The 13,707-nt window shown below is 37.4% G+C and overlaps 1 pseudogene; it reads left to right on the plus strand.

Moving 5' to 3' along the window:
• The first annotated feature begins 1,284 nt into the window (after positions 1–1,284).
• On the plus strand, positions 1,285–12,101 carry LOC119572025 (annotated as a pseudogene).
• Positions 12,102–13,707: the final 1,606 nt, after the last annotated feature.

Here is a 13,707-nt window from a genome sequence, read left to right on the forward strand (position 1 = left end):
AAAAAAAATTGCCCGGTTAAAAATTTTTAAAAAAAACAAAAAAGAGGAGAAGGGGGGGACTTGTCCCGGGGGAAATTTGCGGGGAAGGGCAATGCATGGGAATGGGGCTCGGTGAGGTAAAAAGGCAGGGGAGTCTGTCGGGGGGGTAGCTGGGGGAGGGGTCTATTAGTCAGAGGGGGTCGGAAAGGGTGAGACAGAGGTCAAAATGGGTGGGCTGAGACGGGGCGGGAGACCTAGCGATGCAATAGGCGGGGCATAAAGGGGGGGGAAAAAATGATATTTACTTCTACATATTAAAATTTCCCGTGAAGCTACCATTGGCCATAGTCATCACAAGTCTGTTGATATCCCTATTTGTTTTAGACTAATTTCTGATACGAAAGAAACTTTTTAGGGAATAAAGCATATTATTGATCGTTTTTCCCCCAAATACCCCTTGAACACAAACATGACCTGCCTAAATTGTATCAAGTATCCCCAAATTTTTAAGCATATGTATGGGGTTGTAGAATGACATATTCCCCCATAAACAAATTTTTTTAAAGGGGAAAAAGAAAATAAAGAAAAAAGAATTAAGTTCAGGATTTGGATTGAAAAGCTCTTTAAAATGGGGAAATTGAAAATATTTTTTAAAACTACCCATCTTAATTTAGTTTTTTTGTCACCCTCGTAATTGTTTGATCATTTTCCCAAAAAGGTGTCCTTAATACTCTTTACAGCTTTGGTGATAAATTTTATCTCATTGATAAAAAACCTAACCCTTTTGTCAGTCCATCCCCGTTTCCCCTATCACCAGACGCAAGAAAACAACATGTCCCAGCACACATGGGGAGAAAGTTTAACCGGGGGGGGGTCCGGGGGCACCTGAAAGAAGGTGGTGCGGGATGTAGGGGGCTCTTCCATGAGCTGACCCTGCATCAATAACCCCGGGTTCTGGGAGGATCTCTTCCCTTTCTAAAGGGGTAACGAGGCTTCAGGAAGAGTTTTGTGAAATGTGAGTCTCCATTTTTTTTTTTTTTTCCTTTTTTTTTTTTTTTTTTTTTTTTTTTTATTTTTTTTATAATGTTCATTTTTCCATTTTTAAATGATTACAGTCATTTTTTTATTTCATAATTCAGGGCTTATTTTTTCCCAATTTCCTGTTATAATTTTTGATCATGTCATTTTTATATTTCCCATTGCATTGGGTTTATTATTTGGAAGAATGTATGTGTGTGTATGCATGATCTAACCCAGTTTAATACCCCTCTTTTTCTTCGTGTCATAAAGACTTTTACTTGACAGCCGAAGATGTCTGCTTTAAAGGTGAGATCAGCCGATGCACATCCGCCAGTGCGGGGGCTAAAGGGAGAACATCAATACCCTCTTCTCCAAGTGTGTGCAGACCCTTTCCCACGACCATCATATACGGGTCATCAATCCCACTTTTGGTGCGTGCCCTTTGATGATGATGTTATTATTGTTGTTAGTGGCGGTGTACTACTACAGTTACTACTGATTGTTTTTATTATTATTTCTGTTTGGTATTATTATTATGACTGTATGCTATGTACTGTATGTCTTTTTAAAGAATAGTCATTGATAACATACTCATGTAAGTGCACAACTTTTATTGCATTAGAGAAGCACAGTATTTCATTTCCCTCTACAGACCTTATGCAGCCGGGTACGTTGGACTCTACAGAAAAATGCGGGGAGATTAGGGGTTTGACTTCATTACATTCTCATGGCTTTGTTCTGCAAAAGAACAAATCAACTTCTCCTGAATCATGTCTCAAATTTCCAAACAGGTAAGTTGGTTGCAGTTGATTTTACAGTTAGCATAAAACATTAGCATTTATTCCTAAGGAATTGTTTCTATTCGTTATTATGATGCAGAGGCTTGAAATTATGAGGCTAAATAGAACTGTTTTGATTTTGTAATTTTACAAGGACATATATATAAAAGATTGCAAGTTAACTTTTAACGCATTCTAATGTAATGAGAATTTAGTAAATTTTCTTACAGGTGAATATTGTGACAGTCTAAAGTCCCTTAGCCTTAAGTTCTTGTTAGTTCTGGCCACAGGGACAGAAAAACATCAGCCAAAACACTGTTCTTGATTATCTCCCATCAATTGCAACTTCGACTCCGTCATTCAGGTGAGGCATAGAAATTTACTGATATGTAGAAATACTGTGAATATTCTTGCAAAAAACTCAGATATATGTTTAAGGATCTTGTTTTTTTGAATTTTTTTATATTTTTTCCTCTATTTTATGTTGCTTCTAAGATTTTGAATCTCTCTCTCTCTCTCTCCTCTCCTCTCCCCTCTCTCCCTCTCTTTTCCTCCATCCTTCTCTCTCTCTCCTCCTCTCTCTTCTCTCTCTCCCCTCTCTCTCTCCTCTCTTTCTCTCTCTCTCTCTCTCTCTTCCTCTCTCTCTTCTCTCTCCTCTTCTTCTCTCTCTCTCTCCCTCTCTCTCTGCGGGGTTTCTATTATTTAAACCCCTTGCCGACGGGTGGCATGTACGCACATGCCCTGGCAGGCGGGACCATCTCCGGGGGACGTACGCCATGCCATAGGGATGCATGGACATGCCATGATTTTTTTTTTTTTAAATCACGGCAAAAGATTTTTTATTGCCCTGAAAATGTGATTAAATTTGTTTTTTAAAACTTCCCCATTTTTACCAGCAAAAAACAAAAAAAAAGCAACAAAAACCACAATTTCAATCCTGATTTCCCACTGGGTTATTTTATTCGACTATAGACGAATCTGTCAAATATGGGTTATATAACAAAAACACCCTTCAGTCTCATTTTTTTAGGATTTGACAATAAGCTGTAAAAAAAAATGAAAATTGAAATAAAACTATCTTCGTAAAATTACGAAAAAAGGGCATGGAACTGGTTTTTTTGCATAGTGGTCGTCATGCTGGGGCGACGATTAACTCCTGGCAGGGGGCCCTGGCCTCTTGAATCTGCCCCTCAATTATGGGTTTAAATTTTATATCTTTTGCTTTCCTTTTTTTTAAATCCCTAAAATAAATCTGCAAAGGGTTTTTTTCCAAGGGGAAAAATTATTGGTTTCTTGGGTTTTAAAGAGCTTAATTTTTAATACCGAAAAGCTATTTGATTGCTTTTATAAAATACAAAAAATATCTGGGGTATCAAATTTTTTAGATTTATCTGAAAACAAAAAATATGTTCTACTTTTTGTTTGTGTGTGGTTCATATGTGTTATATAATAAAAAGTCAATCTTAACCAAAAGGGGAATACGGAGAGGAAAAAGAGGAGGGGAGGAATGAAAAACACCTCACAGTACGCGTACCAAAATCATATTTCCTTTTAAAAAGAGGAAAAGATGGTGGACGGGACTGTACTTGGCTAAAAAAGGGGGGCAGCCTACAAGGGAATTTTGGAATGGTGGTGGCAGGGTCCCAATTATTTTGGAAAAATTTTTATTAATAAAAAAACCTCTAAAATTTCCCATTTTTTGAGGGGCCCTTCTCGCAAAAAAAGGGGACGGGTTTAACATAAGCAGAAGTTATGATTGGGGTAAACAATTTAAAGGGGAATAAAACTGAAATCTATTATAATTTTTACTGTAGTTTCAAAAAACGAATTTTTACTTTCCAGCTGTTGAGCCATTCAAGACACAAACCAACATGGCCCCAAAGCGTGCTTACCTCATGCTGAGGGTGAAACTCCCGCGCATGAATGCCCAAATCCATACACCTTTAAAACCCCTCCCTCTTAGATGATACTCATTTTAATGGCTAGGGTCGGTGTGTCTGTCAATGGGGTGTCTTTATGAGTTGGTATTTTAAATGTAGGAGAAGAAATGTTCTTCGGGTCGCTTAAACAACTAGTTTGGTTTTGTCTCGGGAAACTTTTCCCTATTTATAACAATATGTCCGCATGCACATTACGTTATTTCATAAAAGCATGAAAATGTTGTCAAAATTCATATGAAGTTATTTTAAAAAGTGGTTTAAAATTGATGACTCTATCTTTCTAACGGGTAATAACTGCATCCTTGGCACTTTAACCATAAATATTCACCCACTTCATGGGAAACCACATGGCTCTGCTGGTTTGCCTCCCTCACATCCATGGGAGGGTCCATGTTTGTGTCCCAGGAGAGGCAACACGCAATGAACACATTAAGTAAGTCTTCTTTTAGTTAGTCTGCTGTCTGCCCGTCTTAGTGTCTTAATTTTATTATATATTATATTTTATATATAATATTATATATATATATATAAAAATATATATTTTATATACACATATATAATGATATATATATATAAATAATGTATGTATATGTATCATGTATATATATCTATGTATATTATCTATTATATATATTTTATCTATGTATATATCTATCTATTCTATCTATATCTATCTTCTATCTATCACTATCTTCTATCTATCTATCTATCTATCTTCTATCTGTCTATCTTCTAATGTATATATAATATATATATATATATAATTTTAATATATAAATATATTATATAATATTATATAAATATTTATTTATTTTATATTAATATTATATATTATAATTTATATTATTTTAAACTATATATTATATATATATAAAATAAATATACATAATTATATTATATTATTATTATTATTTATATAATATAATATAATTTATATAATATATTATATTTATCTATATATAAAATATATCTATTTTATAAAATAATTATCTATATCTATTAATATATATTATATAATATATATATATATTATATATATTATATATTTGTCTATCTATTTTATTATCTATTATCTATATATATTACACACCACATACAATTTTCTTAAGTATCATATTGATATAGACTAATGTGTATATATATTATATATATATTATTATATTTTATATATTTTATATATATATATATATAATGATAATGATAATAGTAATAGATATAGATATATAAAATATTATATATTATATATATATTAAAATTAATATATTATTTTATAATTTATATATATATATTATAATCTATATATCTATATATCTATATATCTATATATCTATATACTATATATCTATATATAAAATTTTAAAAATATATATTTTATATATATTATATAATATTATATATATATATATTATTTAAAATATATAATAATAATTTTTTATATATATTTTTAATATATTATTTTTTTTTTTTTTTTTAATATATATATATATCTTATATATATATAATAAAAATTTTTATATATATATAATATAATATATATATTACATCATCATCACATCATCATCATCATCACATCATCATCATCATCATCATCTCATCATCATCATCATCATCATCTCATAAAGGCAAACCCGACGGGGCGCAGGCCGCATCCCACCCTTCGTTCCGCCACGGGGAATCCTCGAGGGGGTTTCCCCGCTGGCCCGGCCCATCTCTAATTCCTCCGGACGGTCTGTCGGCTGCCCAAGCCATGTCTCCTAGGACGTCCCACAGTCTCCTCCCCCGGGGTTTTCTCGCAGAGGACAACCTGATGGGCGGGGTCGTCCTAGGGGGGCGGGCTAGGTGGCCATATAGCCTATTGGCGCCCCCGGATTATGAAAGTAACAGGTCCCTGCCAGTCCCAACGTGCCCCCGCCGTTGGACCGGGTCCTGCCAACTGAAAACCCTGACCCGGGAAGGACTTGTTACAAAAAAAAGGAACCCCAAACGGGATAGCTCCAGGTTCGCTTCCATAGAGAAAACTGGAATATAAAGGCCCTTGAAGAACCAGCTTGGTCCTTCTGCTAGTCCGAATCTCCAAAGCTCTTTTTGATCGGTTCTGTTCCTTTTTCCGACCAACCGCTACTGACTTCCTGGTCTAAAACCCAGAGTATGACTACGCTACCAAGGTATGTAAAACTTCTTAACTTCAATCCTCGCCGCAAGCATGGACGCGGAAGGGGTTTCCCCCTACGGCCCCCAAAAGTCCTGATCGGGCTGGCCCGGAGACCTCTAGGCCTGGGGCTTCGCCTCATTCAAAATGCATCAAGACCCCCACAATGACTCCAAGGACTCAGATAAGGAACATCGTGGGCAAATCAAGGTCCAGCCCTTTAATATTGCCTATGTTGCTCCCACTGACTTTGGCTAGACTCTGCCCATTATCCGTCCTACAAGTGTTGAAAATTTTGGGCAAGACACCCCTTGCCCACCCCTAAATTTAAACAGGAAGAATTCGACATACCCCACCACTTTACGCATTTTCATACCAGTATAGAGGTTTGCTATCACCCAATAATTGGCGGTTCCCCCTGACCTCGGTCTCCAACGATTCCCCGATGCACCGGTCAACCCTTCTTGGGTCGATTAGGCTGCAAGAAACCCACGCCAAAACTCACGACGGTTCCCCCTTTCTGAAGCGCTAGAAATACGGTCTATTGTGGACTTGCCAGGAGTAAATCCAGACGTTTCCGGTCTCTGGTGCCCGTGGGTGGTTCGATCCTTTTTTCAAAATGTGGGCGAGAACCTTCCTGGTATCTGAGCAGTAAAATCCCACGGTGTTGCTACAGTCCCATCGTCCCCTTTTCCCTTTTCCAGAGGGGGATACCCGCCCCTCAGCAGGTCAGGGGAAGGTACCAGACTGCCAAATGGCAGTCGGACTTATCGGGCCCCAGCCAAGGGTTTTAACCCCCCACCTTTCGTTCGGGGGGATTCCATATGCCTGAGCTTTCCCCACTTTTCCGCTTGGAAATCGCCAGCCTAACCTCTGTTGGGGTAGGGTTCCTCGTGATGGGTGGGTCCGGCACAGGCCGGGGCACTCGCTTGCATCCAACTAACTGTTGGGGGGTCCACCGGGTACAACTGTTAAAAAAAATCTCACCCAACGTTCACAAACCCCCAACATGATCTGAATACCGTCCATCCGCTGTCGGACTGCAGCTCTGTGGGGAGGGCTTGGGGTTCATTTTTCTCAGGGCTTGGTAGGGGGGCGAAGGTCTTTTACCAAAAATGGCCTTCAACCCTCCTCAGCAAATTCCTGATAGACTTTTCCCTTGTCCCTTCTCAAAGTTCCGACCTACCCCCATGGAACTCGCAAGATTTGATTCCCTTCACCCCGGCCTTGCGACACCTTCAGTGCCCAAATTTTCCCGGGGAGATGGAATTCTGCCTTGCCCTTTGGGGCACCCCAAAGGGCCCTCCTGAGCTGCTTCGAGTGTTAACGCTTAAAGGACCCCCACAGACAACGGTCCTCGGTTCGGGTTTTTCTGTAATCGGTCAGAACTCCCTGGCGAACCCACGGCACACCCTCCTCCCTTGTCTGTCGTGAAACCCTTAGGGGGCCACTGAGGGAGGGGGAGTTTTGAAGTGACCCGCAGGGTGCCACACACCTTTATGGTGGTGCCACAACGCACCCCCGGTAACCCTGCAGTTCTGGGGATCCTCTCGCGTGCTGACAAATGTGGTCATCTCCTTGGCCACTTCCCCGTATCCTGTACCAAAGCCAGCGTGCGAGTTGGAGCGCGGGTACCAGGGGGCCAGAGATCCTCATTTCTGGGCCCTAGAAATCCCGGAGAAGGGAGGCTTTCCTCGCTCCTGAGCCAGGGGGCCACAGAAACATCTCTAGCCACTGGGGTTCACAGCCGGATACCGCATTAATCACCCAAAAAATGCGAATGCCCCTCGCCGGGGCAATCGTCCCCCCCCCAAATCAATTTTGGGGCGTAGAACGCCTCTTTCACGTCGGTTTTATATACACGGTAGGAGCTATACAGCAATAAAGACAAAAACCCAAAAACAGCTCTCTAAATGCTATACGCTCATCCCCCGGTGTCCCTCGATACCGCGGGCTGAATCACTGAGATGACTAGGCTACCCTGGAGGTGGGACCATCGCTGGGGCCCGACCATAGTAGGTAACCCCCCACACTTTTTCGGGGGCCGGCTCCAGGTCTTCTCACCTCTGAAGGGCAGCCACCTCAACTCCCGTCGCTTCAATTTCCCTGTCAGAGGTAACCGCTCACCTGCCGCAAGGGCCGGATGTTCCAAAGGGCCCACCCGGAAAGCACGCCTGAGGGAAGCCCGGGTGGGCACTCCCGGGGACCCACCTCTGGGCCGCCCCCCGCCCAAAACAGCCCCAAATAAAGGGGGTCGGAGGCTGTGGGACTGCCTATCCACCTGTGGGGGTTCCCCAGGGCTTTCCCCCCCAACTTCATGGTGGGTTGGGGCCTGCCCGGGCGCAGGGGGGGACAGTAAATTTCTTCCCAAACCCGCACCCCGCATTTTTCCTCCCACGGGAACCCCACCCCTTACTTTGGGGTGGGAGGACAACAAAACCCCCCCCCCAGCATTTCCATTTACTTTAGACGTTGCCAGGGTCATTCTGGGGGGGGGGCTGGGGAAAAGGGCCCCCCCCCCCCCGAGCCGTCCATTACCCCGGGGCAGGGGGGAGAGTTGGGGAAACCAGAACTGTCCACCCCGGCGGGGGCCTAACCGTACCCCTGGGGGCCTCCTGCTGCTCCGAATCCCCCCCAATTTAGCCTGGGGCCGCAAGTACCCGTTACCCATGGGGCCCGAGGAGGGACGCGAAGTCTTGATGAGGGGGGGGCTGTGACCTGGTAGGGAACTTATGCAGAAGCTGCTCCCTTTTTTTGCACTGCTAGCCAGGGGGGGAAAACTGCAAGCGAGAAAGGGTGCAACCTTAAAACTACTACTCCCCACCATCGCTTCACATCACCATGGCGTAACACCCCCCACATGTATATATTACATATATATATATATAATATTTTTTATAAATTATATTATATATTATATTTATATATTATATATATTTTTTTTTTTTTTTTTTTGTCCCTTTTTTTACAAAAAAATTATTTAAAAAAAAATATATATATATATATTAAATATATATATATATATATCTATATATATTATTTATATATATAATTTTTTTTTTTTTTTTGTTTTTTTTTTTGTGTTGTTGTTAATATTTATTATATTTATATATTATATTATATATATATATTATAATATATATATATATATTATTATAAAAAAATTTTATATATATATTATAAAAAAAAAAAATATATATTAAAATATATTTTATTTTTTTTTTTTTTTTTTTTTATTTTTTTTTTATAAAATATATAATTTAAAATAATATATATTAAAAATATATAATATAATATATATATAAATAGTTTTTTTTATATTTTTATATATTTATTAAAAAATTTTAAATTTGTATATAATTAAAAATTTTATTAAATATATAATAAATATAATAATATATATAATATATATTTTATATTTTTTAATATTTTTATATATAAAATATAATATTATATATCTAATATATATATATATATATATAATGTTTATATATATATATTAATATTTTTATATTTTTTATATTTTTTTATTTTAAAATAAATAAAATTTTTTAAAAAATATAATCTTTATTATTTAAAATAAAATATTATATTTTTATATAATTTTATCTTTAATTTAAAAAATATTTTTATATATTTTTATATATATATAAAAAATTTTTATATTTATATTTTTTATATTTTTTTTTATTTTAATATAATATTATTATAATAATATATATATATATATATAAATATATAATATATATTTTTAAAAAAATATCCCCCCCCCCCCCCCCCCCCCCCCCCCCCCCCCCCCCCCCTTTTTTTTTTTTTTTTTTTTTTTTTTTTTTTTTTTTTTTTTTTTTTTTTTTTTTTTTTTTTTTTTTTTTTTTTTTTTTAAATTTATAAAAATTTAAATAATAATATATTTTTTTAATTATACTATATAAAAATTTTAATAATCTAATTTTTTTTTTTATATATCTAAAAAAAAAATTATTTTATATTTTATTTTTTATATTTTTTAAAATTTTTACTAATTTTTGTCTTTCTTTTAAAAATTTTTTTATTTATTTATTAATTAAATTTTTTTTTTTTTCTTTTTGGTTTTGGGGGGTTTTTGTTTTTTTTTTTTTTTTTTATTTATTTTATATTTATAATTAAATTTAAAATTTTTCCTTATTAATTAATATATTATATTTTTTTAAAAATATATATATCTTTTAATAAATATAAATAATAAAAATTTTTAAAATTTTAGATTATATAATATTAAAAACAAACAAACCACAAAAAAAAATAATATATATATTTATTATATATTATTAATAATATATTATAATTTATTATTATAAAATATAATAATAATATATATATACTTACATGTATGTATGCATGTAGCATATATTCATATAAGGTTCTCTCAGTGAAGATTGTTACTACTAAAAAAAAAAAAAAAAATTTGAAGTTTTTTTATAATTTTTTAAAATTGTAAAATTTTTTTGGTTTTTGTAAGTAAATTTTTGATGAATATAAATTTTTCTAGTTTTAAGATTATTTATTCTCTTTCAGGAAAACGTCTTTCCCTCTTGGCACTGTATGAAGCAGTGCATCTGAACCGAAACTTCATCACTGCCCTTACCACAGCAACTGACCCCTCGACCCCCCCTTCCCCTGCCAACACTCTCGATCGCGGCAGCACTCCTCCAACCACAGACGTCAATGACCAGAACAACCCTGCGCCAACAGTAGAATTGGAAGCCACGTTACAGCCTACCAATCTTCTTGTCACTTTTCTTGAATATTGGTAAATGTTTTTTAATTTTTTGGGGGGGGGGTTTTTTTATTAAAATTTGTATTGTTTTCCCTTTTCGTTGGGGTTTTTTGGAAATGGGTTTCTGGAAAAGGTTCCCCTTGGTTCTTTTTCTGGCCTTAGAGATCCCATACCCTTTTAAATAGGGAAGTTTTACTACCCCGTATTCTGATATTTTAAAGTTTTTTTGTCAATTTAGACTCATTACACGTTATGATAATGTTAGAAATGTTATTGTTTTACTGTTATCTTTTTTTCTTTTTTTTTTCTTTTTTTTTATTACTATATCTTAGTTCTGACCAAAGAGAGAGGGAGAGAGAGAGGGAGAGAGGGGAGAGGGGGAGAGAGAGAGGGGGGGAAGAGGGGGAAAGGAGAGGGAGAGAGGAAGAGGAGGGGGAGAGAAGGGAGAGAGGGGGGAAGGGAGAAGAGAGAGGAGAGAGGAGAGAAAGGGAGGGGAAGAGAGAGAAGGGAGAGGAGAGGAGAGGGGAGAAGAGAGAGGGAGGAGGGGAGGGAGGGAGAGGGAGAAGAAGGGGGGAAGAAGGAAGGGGAGGGGAGGGAGAGAGGCGGTTGGAAGAGGGGCGGGAGGGGGGGAGAGAGAAGAGGTGGGGAGAAAGGGGGAAGGAAAAGGAAGGTAAGAAAAAAAGGGAGAGAGAGAGGAGAGGGGAAGAAGAAGAGAGGGGAGAGAGAGAGAGAGAGAAGAGAGAAAGAGAGGAAGAGAGAGAAGAGGGGAGGAGAGGGGGAGAAGAAGGGAAGGTAGGAAGAGACGAGGAATAAAAGGGGGGAAAAGGAAAAGAGGGGGAAAAGAGAAAAAATAATAGGGGAAGAAGAGAGAGGGAGAAAAGAGAAAAGAGAAAGATAGAAGAGAGAAAAGAGAGAGGAGAGAAGAGAGAAAAGAAAAAAAAAGGGAGAGAGAGTGAGTTGTGTGTGTGTGTGTGTTTTTGGTGTGTGTGTGGTGTGTGGTGTGTGTGTTTGTGTGTGTGTGTGGCATGCTGTGTGTGTGTGTTTTGTGTTTTGAGTTGGAAAAGAAGGGGTTTGGTCAAATAAAATTTTTTTAATTTTATTACTTCTACTGTATACAGAAAACCCTCCCTTAAAATATTTATAAAGTATGTGATATTTTGTTGTTTAAAAGTAATTGACTGTGAAGCCTTTGTTTTTGTAAGCCAGTTGTTACCAACAAATTATATTAATTACATGTCTTAACCATCCTTCACACCCCAGCTCCATAGTAATGCAGGACACAAAGACAGAGGAGAGCCTGAACAACGTCAAACTCTGCTTCATCATTATCACATGCATTGCCGAGGACCAGTACTGCAATCTGCTGCTTCTTGCCAACCTGGGGTTTTTCACAAATCCCTTCCACCCCCTCCCATGAACTCGCAAAAGCATACCAAGAAACCCTCATGCCCCTCCATTGGCTGTGCAGGGGCCTAGGGGTTTGTGCAATTCATACAGGTGTTGTAGTCTTCTTATTCCATATTTGGATACAATGGAGAAGACTTTTTGGGCTTCTTCTTCTTCTTTTTTGTCTTTCTCTTTCTCTTCCTTTTTCTTCTTTCTCATCATCGTTCATCTTCTTTTTCATCATCTTTCTTCTTCTCCTCCTTCTTCTTCTTCTCCTCCTTCTTCTCCTCCTTCTTCTTTTCCTCCTTCTTCTTTTCCTCCTTCTTCCTCTCCTACTTCTTCTTCTTCTTCTTCTTCTTCTTCTTCTTCTTCTCCTTCTCCTTCTCCTTCTCCTTCTCCCTCCTCCCCTTTCCCCCCCTCCCTTCCCTTCCCCCTCCTCCCCTCCCTTTTCCCCCTCCCCCCTCCCCCCCCCCCCTTTTTCCCCTTTTCCCCCTCTCCCTCCTCCTCCTCCTCCCCCTCCCCCCCTCCCCCTCCTTCCTCCCCTTTTCCCCTTTTTTTCCCTCCTTCCTCCTCCTCCCTCCACCTTTTTCCCCTTCCCCCTCCTCCCGACCACCCTTTTTTTAAACCCTCTATGTTAAATTTTAAAAATTTCTCTTTCCCCTTAAAATTTTTTTCCCCCTTTCCCCCCCCCAGGGAAATTTTAAAATTTTTGTTTATGTTTAAAATTTCCCCCGGGAAGTTTTGGGGAATGTTTTAAAAAAAAAAAAAATGGGTTTTTCCCGGGCTTCCCCCTGCTACCAAAAACTAAACCCCCTTTCCGCTGCCTTTCAACTGGGAAGGACTTGGGGGCTCCCCTGATTGCTCTTGCCAAATTCCTTGTCACTAATGAGGCATATCTGGCCAAGAAAATGAACATCTTCCAGTTAGCACACCAGGTAAAACAATAGCAATAATTAATTATTAAATTTCTGCTTTTTGTCTTTGCAATAAAAAAATTATTTGTTTTTTTTTTGTTTCTACTAAAATTTTTAATTTTTTTCATAAAAAATTTTAATTTGTGTCCCTAATGCATGTAACCAAAATTTAATTCACACTTTTGTTTTTGGGTGGGTTTAAATTTAAAAATTTCCAACCAAGGTCCTGAATTTTTCAAATTTTTTTCATCACATATGGGACACTTTCCTCTCACACCATCAACTTATGAGCTCTACTAGAAATCAGAGGATGCACCAGTAGACCTTTTTAAAAGTCTTGGAATTTTAGAACAGAGGAAAATTTTCCCCAGAAAAGGTTGGAAATACAATGAACTATTTATTCTTTTGTAATTGATACAGATCTTCCGTTAAGGAAAATGTGGTTAACATTTCCTTTTTTTTTTGGTTGGTTTTTTTTTTTTTTCCTGCAGGGATTTGAGAAAAATTACCCATGAGCTTACGGGTATTCAAAACAATGGGATTACAAAGAAAGTGCAAAAAGCTCACAAAATCCTAGGCAACGTCGGTGATTTTATATAGGAGAGGGTTAGTCAAATTGTGTGAACATTTAAAGTGGGCAACTGCTCGCCTTTTTTTATTTTTTTTTGTAATAAAAATGGTTTTTTTTTTTTCAAAAGGTTGAATAAAAATTTTTTTTTTTTTTTTACCTTTTTTTTGGTTTTTTCCCCCTTTGGGTTTGGGGGATTTCCCTTTAAAATTCAAG

The sequence above is a fragment of the Penaeus monodon genome, unplaced genomic scaffold (genome assembly GCF_015228065.2).
Source record: "Penaeus monodon isolate SGIC_2016 unplaced genomic scaffold, NSTDA_Pmon_1 PmonScaffold_9187, whole genome shotgun sequence".
Classification (NCBI taxonomy): domain Eukaryota; kingdom Metazoa; phylum Arthropoda; class Malacostraca; order Decapoda; family Penaeidae; genus Penaeus; species Penaeus monodon.